This window comes from Natator depressus, chromosome 7 (genome assembly GCF_965152275.1).
Source record: "Natator depressus isolate rNatDep1 chromosome 7, rNatDep2.hap1, whole genome shotgun sequence".
NCBI classification, from domain to species: domain Eukaryota; kingdom Metazoa; phylum Chordata; order Testudines; family Cheloniidae; genus Natator; species Natator depressus.
Genome location: NC_134240.1, coordinates 25,071,551 through 25,083,022, shown reverse-complemented (window position 1 = coordinate 25,083,022; position 11,472 = coordinate 25,071,551).

Genomic DNA, 11,472 nt, shown 5'->3' with positions numbered 1-11,472 from the left:
ATGATGCTGCTCTTTACTAATCATGAGGTAAATTTATACCTCTTTGGAAGACTTCATTAAGCTCTACCCTCATCAACTTTTACCGGGTCTGAAATTGATGGCCATCATTAACACCTTCCAACATAACAATATTTCCATGATGGGATGATGGCCAGAGTGGTGAAAAATGGAATGTCACCACTTGCACTAAACAAGGTTGTATGCTGGCTCCCACACTCTTTTCCATCCTTTTTTCAGCTATGTTAATGGATACATTTCATGACATTGACAGGGGAGTATTTATACAGTTCTGCACTGATGGGAATTTGTTCAATCTGCAACACTTCAATGCTCATATGAAAGTAGCAGAATTACTTATTAAAGAATTTTTATTTGCTTATGACTGTGCACTGGTTGCTTACTTGATTGATGACATTCAGTTCATAACTGATCACTTCATTTGTGCTGTCTATTGTTTTGGTTTCACAATCTGCCTAAAGAAAACCAACGTACTATACCAACTTGTGCTGGGGGATGCCCATGTCTACCTAATTATTAAGATCAACAACACTTCTCTCAAGTCTGTAAAGATGTTTTGCTACCTAGGGAGTATACAATGGCAGAATGCCACAACTGATGATGATATTACCCATCACATAGCTACGGCCAGCTCTACATTGGAATGCTTTCATACCACATACGGAACACTAGCGGAGTCAAAATAAGCACAAAGCTAAATGTCTATCAGGCAGTCGTGCTTACTACACTTCTATATGGTTATGGGAGATGGACAACATATCACTGCCACATTAGGAAATTTGATCAGTTCTATATATGCTGTCTTCATTTTGTTTGCAGGGTCAAATAGTGGGCCAAGATTCCCAATACTGAAATCCTTATTTACTGTTGGATGTCTGACATTCAAAGCATGCTCATAAATGCTGAACTGTGCTAACCTGGGCATCTCACTCATATGGCCGACTCGAGAATACCCAAGGACATATTTTATGGTCAGCTAAAGCAAGGTACCCATACAAATGATATAAAGATTCATGGAAGTCAAACCTGAAAGCATGTCACATTGACCCCAGCCACTGGGAAGCAATAGCCCATGACAGAGCAAGGTTGTGGCAGATTTGTCATGTTGCCGTTTTAAACTGCATTGAAGCGAGGCTTATTAACACCTTACGTGAAAAATATGAACAGTACAAAGCAAGGATACAATAGCCTGCAAAGGTCATGTACAATCTTGTGTGTCCCACATGTAACCATGTTTGCAATTCTTGCATTAATCTGACCTTGTATATACACGTTCACCTGTAGTATTTGCTGAATCCCTGTAGATTGATATCACGAGACTCCATCGCCATTTATTCCTTATGATCGTCCTAAAGTCTCACAGTGGCTAATGCCATCATCAGATGCTGACAGCTGCATCATGATGTAGCAATACTACATCGGAGTGTCACAACTCAGTAACATCTAATTCTTGTGCAATTACGAGAACAAAGTTTACAAGGTGGCAACTGTACCTTTTTGGGCTGTCTCTTTCCTCCATTCCTCTACTCCTGTGTTCTCACTCCTCTTCCTCTGTGACATCTAGAAGCTTTTCTCTCCCTGCTCATACTCTGCCTCTCTCTTCTCTTTCTCACTCTGTTGCTTTCTACTCCTCTTCTCTTTCTTCTCTTTTCTCGAAGTCTTTTTCTTTTGATGCATCATCTTGCAGCAGTCCCCTCTCCGCTCAGCATTACCAGCAGGGAATGAAGGAGCGCTGTGTACTAGTCCCAAGCAGTTTCAGAACTATGGTGAGGGCCCAGCAGCCGGCACAGAAGATCATCATCATTAATATTTTTAATGCAAAATATTTCTCATAATAATTTTTATTAAACAACTGAATCTACTGAAGTTTATTCAGAACCACACTTTTAAATATCAGTAACTAGTTCGCAGTAAATATAGTACCTAATTATCCAACTCAATAGCATTCCATTGTTGTTTTTTTTAATAGTTTAGATAGTTTTCTTGTACCGTGATTAAAAGGGGCTACTATCTGTTGACTTTATGTCCCTTGTTATACAAAGCCATTGTTAAAGACAGCCTATCTCTGTCTGGCCCAAAGCTTCATTTAGATTTACTATTGTTTGTTTATTTTGTTTTGCTTTAAGTAAAGAGCTGAGAGTATAAATCTATGTGCCAACCACAAGAGGGAGCAAGTTACACATGGTAAAATAGCATCTTTTTTTACTGAGATTGAAAAACATTAGCTGTGAGACATAACTGAACTTAAAAGTTTGATTTAATTTGAAAAGTAAATTGTTTAACATTTGGAAAATGTATTACAGCACAAATATATTCTCCTTAATTAGAGAGTTCTCTATTTCATGTCCTCTTATTTTCCTTGATTTTATTTTGTTTGGCATCTTTCATACACACTGCATCTCAAAACACTTTACAGTTTTACTGTGAATAATACAATGAAAGAGCTAAATATTAGTAGATGGAGAAAGAAATTAATAGGTAAAGACCAGGAGTTAAGATACATTTTCATCTGAAATATGAAACTGAGACATAAGTCAGTGGTGCAGAGAGAGTCAGTAAATCTTTTACAGACACTGGGAGCTACAGATGAAAAGGCTATTGCATCCAAATAATGCAATTATGTGGAAAGAAAAGGAGGAAATGAGTTCTCGAGGAACAGAGGGAACAGAGAGCATATAGAAATAAAGTCCAAGACACAGGTTGGGGCAAGGCTACTGATGGATGGCTTTATAAGCAAGAATAGCATTACTGAAATGAATGGAGGTGCCCTGGCCTTGTTTGAACATGAGAGTGAGGTGGCTGTACTTCTTTACGTTTGGGAGAAGTCGGACAGTAGCATTCTCCACATCCTGCAGTCCAAAGAGTTTTGGCTTGGGAAAGCTATATGCAGGAAAGCAGAGGAGATAAAAGTACAGATAAGGATATCAGAAAAGATGGAGCTCAGGCAGTGACATCCCATAACAATGCTGAGTGGATTTACACATATTGTAGATTTCCGTCTGAAATCTCCTTCCCAGAAAAGGGAAGATTTCAGAGAAAAGATGCCAAGGTTACAGACACAGGATGCAAAAAGGAAGTCTGAGTTGAGAAGTGATAGAGCTCTATGTTCAGAGTTGTATATTTCTTTGGCCTAAGAGTAGAACTTATGTTCTTAAATATTTAACAGAAAAAAAGCTCCCATTATCTAGGTGTTTATGTGGGAGCATTAGAATATTATCTGAGTGGCTGGGATGAAGCAACAGGTTTATCTGACTATTCCTCTTCTCAAGAAAGAATTACATTACTATAAAGTCATTTTACTGATGTACAGAAAAGAATCCAATGAATCCAGCATCAAGACCAAATCTCTCAGTAAATATTAAATGGTTTTAGAACTGAGAAGTGTAGAGAGGTTCCTGATTGGTAACGAGTGTTTTTGTGTCATTCAGCATAATGACCAGAAAATCAGAAAGTCTGAGATTCCTGGTTGGGGGTGTTGGAAAGGGAGCTGTGTATATAGCATTGCTAACCCCAGCCATTCAAAAATCATGGGTGATGCCCGAAAAAATCATGAGATTGTAAAAAAGTCACCTTTGAATTGTCTCCTAATTTGGTTTCTGATGTTTAAGCCTCCAGGGTTCACATTTTCAAGCTTTTCTCTGCAGCCATGAGGGCCAGAAACTTACTTTGAAAAGAAAGATAAAATTCTCACGTAATCACATGACTCCAGGGGTTGGGGACTTTAAGGAAAAAACCCAAATACTATGAAATTCACAATAAAAGCTTGAGAGTTAGCAACAGTATGTGTATAAATTCCATTTCACAGCAGAAACTGCAAACTTCACACTTGATATTTTCTGAGTGATGATTAATGACAATGACGCTAAATATTCTCATTTATAGAACACCTTTCTTTGAAATTTGGCAAAGAGCTTTTAGAGCTATCAGCAAACTTTTGCCCCTACCTTATCTTTGCAAGCTGCACAAGGTGAAGGAGAGAAGTGGCACCATATATGTAGTGGGTCCTCAGGCCAGTCTGCTGTCAGAAAGAAGATTGGATCTGAGAAGATATACTCTAAAAGGCATTTTCCTGTAGCTCCACAAAGAAGCAACACTTACTTCCCCTTCCCACCCCATGGTGTCCTGTGGACTGCAGCATACACGCAGACCACCCATTCAAGTCATGACCATCTCTCAAAGCAGAAGATTATGCCTCTTGAGACTGTGGATTATGACTGGGCACATGGACTCCCTTCCAATCATTCAAGAGAAGTTACAAGGTTATTGCTTAGAGATGGCTAAAGTAATTGGGTCTTGAGCTTTGTGATTATGACACTTAACAAACATACTCTAGTTACACAATATAGCACTGTTTATTGTTTCTTATTTGCTATTTTATATTATAGCATATTCAGTGCCCAAACTTGTTCCATTATTCCAAGGCAAGGAGCATTCCAAGATCATTGTGCAGGAGGTCAGACTAGATGATCATAATGGTCCCTTCTGACCTTAATATCTATGAATCTATGAATCGTCTGACTAAATGAAAAAAAGACAAGCTCATGTAAAATTTATAGGACGTTACACCAGCTATGTGTGTATCAGACAAGACAGACCACAGTCCTCATGATGATGTTTCTAGTATCTCACTGCCAAAAAACAAGTGTCCTGCATCCACACAGATTAGAAAAAAATCAATTTACTGCTTTTGGTAATCTTGCCAAGCCACAATGATTTCTTTTCTAATTATTCATTCATACATCAATCTACCGCAGGTGAAAAGGAAAGCTAACATTATGCCATATATGCCAGCAGTTACTCAATGCTTTCCTGTTTAGTGTAAGAAAATTACTTCAGTTATATACAGTAACAACCTTATCATCTGCAGTGCACCACCCTATTGTGGGGCACCCAAAAAGACAGAATCCACTCCCTAGCTCAAAAGAGCATGGGTATGATCCACCACGGTGCTGTTCCATGTGCTCTGCCCTGCCCTTTCCCACCCTTTAGCATACCTCTTCTTCATCCTACCCTGTCTCCCCCTCCTACAATGAGTGAAGAGTGGCTCTAAACCACCTGCACACTTTTCTCTCTCAGAGAATCCTCAGCTGCTCCTTAAGGGAAGTTTTCCAGGTGCTTTGTGCTGCCTCAGCATGGAAAGCACCAGAGCTGTTGCCAAGGATCTGGGCATAATTCAGTAATATAGAACCCAATTTTGCAAGGTACTGAGTGGCCCCAGCACCCATTCAAGTCAGGATAAGTCTTCTACTGTTTTCTTTATGATTATTCCATCGTAGTTCAGTGGATATATGTAAACTTGGATATACCAAATAAGGACTATTGGCATTCATAGTTTTGTTTTTATTCAAGGCAATTTCAGTAACTATGTTGATGAACACTTAGAAGAGTCAAGCTTTAAACAGAAACTTGGTTTTAATCTAAACAGTAGCAGAGGAAGGCATCCTGCTATAATGCAAGATATTCCATTGCATAAACTGCAGGACATCAAATATTGGTTTGGCTCAGTTGCTGTCATTTCATCACTTTCCATACTGATTTTTTCAACAAAAACAAAACTAGAAAGTCTTAGAGGCCTCATACAATTACATAATAATTAGTCCTATAAAATGAAAAACGCAAATAAGATCAACCAAACAATAGTTACAAAAACCAAGTTAATCCATTGAATCAAAACATGACACAATTGGTTTCTAAGCAATCCTGATTGGTGATCATTAATTATCTATGAGATAATCTCAAAGGTCTGAACTTAGTGACCTAGAACTGTCTCATTCCACACTGGGCAAAATAAGGATGTTTGCAAATGATGTTACCTGGTTTTTGTGCATGACTTTTGTTGAGACTAGTAAAATAAACTTTTTAATTTGTTTTAGGAGTCATATTTCCTTTTATTAGTAGACCTTCAGATCAACACCGCATTAAGCTTCTTATGCACAATAGAACAAATTCCTGTTCTAATTTTTATTACTTCAGCGAATTTTCAATTCCAAACTTTGGACAACTAGTAAAGTGTGGTATTGAACTGCTAATGGTATGGTATTGGAAGCTTAGTGGCTAATTGTGGCTCTTAAAGGGACACTCAATTTGAAAATTATATGTACTTACACATTACAAATAGCAGCTAATGTTATTAAAACTGAAGGAATATTTTAAATATAATTTACATCTTTCCTTTAAAGGAAAGGGAAAATAGACTTGTAAGTTTCACTAAGGTTTATGCTCAGTATGTGGACATTTTTACTTTAAGGTTCTCACAACTAGACCATGCTACAAATGTCTGTACTGCAAATATTACATTTATTTTTCTCTTAAACTGCTTCCACTGCAATTTAAACAATCATGGAAATATTTCTATCAATCATTGCATAACTATGTCAACCATTTGTTCTTAATTGCCCCCTACTTCTCCCATCTCTCAGCTCCATACAAACAGCTAGATATGTTCAAGAGAATTTTGTATTGTATTATTGCTCCATAATGTGATCTCAGTGTTGCCATTACATTATACTATATTGGCATGTATGTTAAGTTTAATGTACATATTGAAAATACCTGTTAGAGACAGAGATTAACATTTTTATTAGTTACATCAAAATCCTGTGCACATGGTTAACTTTTATAAAGTAGGTTTCAGAGTAGCAGCCGTGTTAGTCTGTATTCGCAAAAAGAAAAGGAGTACTTGTGGCACCTTAGCGACTAACAAATTTATTTGAGCATAAGCTTTCGTGAGCTACAGCTCACTTCATCGGATGCATTCAATCAATGCATCCGATGAAGTGAAAATGCATCCGATGAAGTGAGCTGTAGCTCACAAAAGCTTATGCTCAAATAAATTTGTTAGTCTCTAAGGTGCCACAAGTACTCCTTTTCTTTTTATAAAGTAATAATTATCAACTACATGTTTTAGTCACATAGCTTTATCTCCAGTCCAGCCCATTTTCTACAGGAGGTTTCTCTGGTGATATGGGACACTGATTGACTACATACTAATATTGATAGGGAATTAACTTTGTTTAAAATCCTACATAGAAAAACTACACCCACATATATCTCCTTACTAGGAGCTTTCTTGGTTTATAGGTGAGGGAGTTGGTGGTAGAGAATTCTCCACGGGTGCCCCTCTTCTAGAGCTTTGAATTTTACTCGAGAACTCTTTTGAAACCTTCAGGCCAAAGTACAAAGGCCATCTTTTTCTATTGTCATCTGGGATGACTAAGTTTGTGGGTGGAGGAGGTTCTTAGAATATTGAAGGATTAAGTTAATGGAGATATAACAATTTACAACAACTGAGGAAGTGGGCCAGTAATTTTAATTTTCTGGCAGGGAACCTAGACCCTAACTCAGGAAAGCAACCCTAATCAGGATAGCACTTAAGGCCAAATTTAACTTTAAGCCCCTTGAAGCCAACACTACCTGCAACTTAAGTCCTATGGAACAGGCTGAAATAGCAGCTGCACTGGCAGCTGCTCATCAGCATCATTCCGTGGTCTAGGCTTATTATCTACATTTTATAGATGGGGAAACAGACACTGAAGTTGTGATTTCACAGAGCAACTCCGTAGCAGAACCAGGATTAAAATTGAGAAGTTCCTGGCTTCTTGGAAATATACCTGAATGTAACACCTTGCTTTCCCCCCAATTACCCCCAGTGGGTGGTATATGAACAAAAGCTTTACATGAATAAGACTCAAAAGATGTAGAATTGGTACTGGATTAAATTACAGTATTAGTGGTAGATATAAACAATTTAGCATGCTATATTCAACTGTTTAGGCACAGACAATCCAAGTAATGTAAATGTTCCGTCAGAACATGCCTCAGGTGTATTGCTCCAGTTATAATAAAGAAAGTTGTTTTTATGTTGCTGTTGTAATGCAAGATACTAAGCAATCAGCAGCAATTAAGCCTAAGATACTGTATGTGTCCTGTGAAGAGCAGACTAACATTGAAAGATGAGAATGGAGTATTTGCCTTAACTTGATAATATGAGATCCCTGATGTAAAGCAATGTGTATCATGAAACAAATGTGAAGTTAGTGGCCCTTCTGTGCTGTTAACATCTCATGAAACCAACAGCACTGTAACGGAGAAAAAGCTGATAACAATTATGCTAAAGAGACTTTGTGCAACACCACTGGTATGATATGAATGGGAAGCATCCCACTGTTAACATTCACTAATTGAAAGCTGACCACCAGAGCTGTTGCTATTATTATGTAACTAGTCCTGTGTTGTAAACTGCTTTGTCAGTCTTCTCTTGTGAGAAAAAAATTCCATTATGAGAGACAGTAACCTTATTTAGGTGTTTTGTCAGATAATAGAGTGAGGCTTGTAGGCATTAACCTGACTGGCTTAGTGTGATTTATTGCTGTTGTAAACTTTGTTTCCAGCATTAAGGTAGACAATAGCTTCAAATTACCTGGAACAGGTTAAACTGTGGAACAGATCTTGTATGTTGGGAGGGAGAGAAATTACTCCTGCATCTCTAGTACCATCTTCACTATCCAAATCAGGGAGGTATCCAAATTCTTGCATTCTCCGAGTCTACCCCAATTGTAGATACTTTTCTGCTAATGTGTGAATTCGCCATGCTTTTGGGATTTGTTGGTTTTCCTTAATGAACCCTTTTATTTGAAAGTTGTGTTTGTTTTAATACCTTTTGTTTGCTGCCTTATTGTATATCAATGTATTATAGATCTAGAATTTTGGAGTATTAAGAATTTCATGTTAATGAATATTTAGATCTTAATTTAATTATATCAATACAGTATATATCTCTTCAGATTACTTTTCATTTACTGCATTCTGATTAGTTGGGTTTGATGAAAGTCTCTGAGTGATATTTTTTAACATGGTTACAACTTTCAAATTCAGTTCTCAAAATAAAGTATGAATTACTAACTTTGATAACCTCTCTCCATACTGAAGTAATCTTTCCAGATTAATGACAGGATTCAGAGTAGCAGCCATGTTAGTCTGTATCCGCAAAAAGAAAAGGCACCTTAGAGACAAATGCATCCGATGAAGTGAGCTGTAGCTCATGAAAGCTTATGCTCAAATAAATTTGTTAGTCTCTAAGGTGCCACAAGTACTCCTTTTCTTTTTCCATATTAAAACAGTCTTTTTTTAACAGTGAGGTCAAATAACTTTCCATTTTGTATGGAACCCATAAAGATTACAGATAATTCATCAATGAAGCGACATATCAGAGTATATTAAGGAAAACTATCTACACTGAGTTAAGGAGGTCTTTTATCTTATTTGTGGCAATTATCAGGGATTTTTGTTTAGTCTCTTGTGCCTTCACACAAATCACAACTGAATGCTCTTGGTCAATATTTGGAGATGTAGTTCATTCCCAGTGTACCTACCACAGACTCCTTGCCAATGCCAGGCACTATAAAACACACACTTCAGCAATAAAAAAAAGCACGCAAATAAACATTGACCTTCCATTCTGCAGACCAACCGATAGCATGGGTACAACTTCAAGCAATAAAGACAATTGTTTTCTCTTTGCCCATGAAACTACTAGGAAAACAAGACTGGTAAATTTCTGAATCAGATGGGTTTCCAAATAGATTCCATAACATCTAGCAAGACTCAACTTCAGTGAATTCTCCATTAATGTAAATGTAAAACACAGCCACCTGCTATTCCATCTTTCCTATTCACTATATTTGTGAAGTCAGCACTTCCCAGCACTGAAAGAAAGTCCTTCCTCTAGAAATGTTAGTGCAGCTTACCAAGAATCAACCACTCTCCAGTAATAGAAAGAAACAAGGGTTCAAAATTCAACCCTCATCTCTTTCAAGAATATACTAATTTGAAAATAATGTACCTGGGAAGGTTAAATTTTGTCTATTCATATAGTTATTTAATTAGCAAAGGAAATAAGATACAGAGAACATTTAATTACAAACAGAACTATATTGCGACTGGAGAAGACAGTGGAATTTCTCCATTTTTCTCCAGTTCTCTCACTTTTTGCTATTTACAGCTGACCTGTATTACTGACAACATGCTGTATTCAGAGGTTTTAAGAAACTAATTCCATATGAAGTGAGCATCATACACAGTAAAGAGGACAAAGATTTTGAGCCAGATGCTCAGCTGGTGTAAATTGGTGTGACAAATACATCAATGTTCACCACCTGGGGATACAGCCCTCTGAGTATCTATCTCCCTGCACAATGGAGTAACTAAGGGATTAATCCTACAAACACAAGTTGGACATGTGAGTAACTTTACTTAAGTTAGTTGTCTCATGGAGTAGGACACAAGAGGATGGCTCGCTAGTGTTTTTCTTCTGTGTCTTCTAAGACTTTGACAAAAGCAAACAATGAGGAACTATCATTCTTTAGGATTTATTGTGTTCATACTAATCCAATAATGAAAACAGAAATGTGATGAATTTAAATAAGTACTGCATCTGGTTTTGTTTTTGCTTTCTAAAAAAAAACAAAAAACCAAAACCCAGCTAAGTAATTAAAGAATTTAAGGAAACTAGCACTTTTTCCTCCTCCTTGCATTGTCCTAACAAGGCCTCTTTGTGCCCAATACACTCCAGTTGCAGTTAGTTTCCACATAAAATAAACATATCTTAGATTTATCTCTTCCCATTGTACTATGGCTGCAATGAACAAAAACTGTTTGCTCCGAGTCACTAAAGTGTACAGCCTAATTTTTCAGAGGTGCAGCACACACTCAGCTCCCACTGAATTCAAGAAGAGCTTCAGTGCTTAATCTCATCTGAAAATCAGATGGTTTATTTTAACGAACATACTACTTTAAAAATAAGAGACCAATACAGCAAATCCTTACTTAAGCAAATTGTCTCATACATCAGTGAAATTACTTGAGAGAATAAATGTTTGCAGGATTGGTCCCTGAATCAGCAAAATGAATTTACTGAGTGGGGAGAAAAGCAGTTTTTGTCAATTGCAGCTTTTGTCCAATAAGAAGTCTTAGCACCTAGTATGGTTATTTTTCCTATTATAAGCAACATTCAATTCTAAGAACAGAAAAGAATATTGATTAAAGAGTGACAGTTTCAAGGCTTTGTAGATAAAAATGAAGTTGGAGGACTACTGCCATCATACAAACTGGATAGGATAATCACGGTCATCCATTAAGCTCATCGAAGTCAGATATGTTAAGGAATATGTCTTAAGGCATAACAGTTTTGACACTCACTTTTCAAAGATTCTACATGTGCTCGCAGAGTTTTCAATATAATTCAGCACACAACAAAGCCTTCAAAATTAGAATGCATGTTCTTGAATAACTACCTGGAGAAATCTTCTAGCTACATATAGTAAATCATAACTCTCCGCTTTAAGGTCTACAGATATGTGCAGTTTAAAAAAAATGGTTACAAAAAATGGAAAAGGCCAGTTAAAGGAATTGGTACTTTTATTGGACTAATGGATGAATCCCCAAACTCAGAAAATC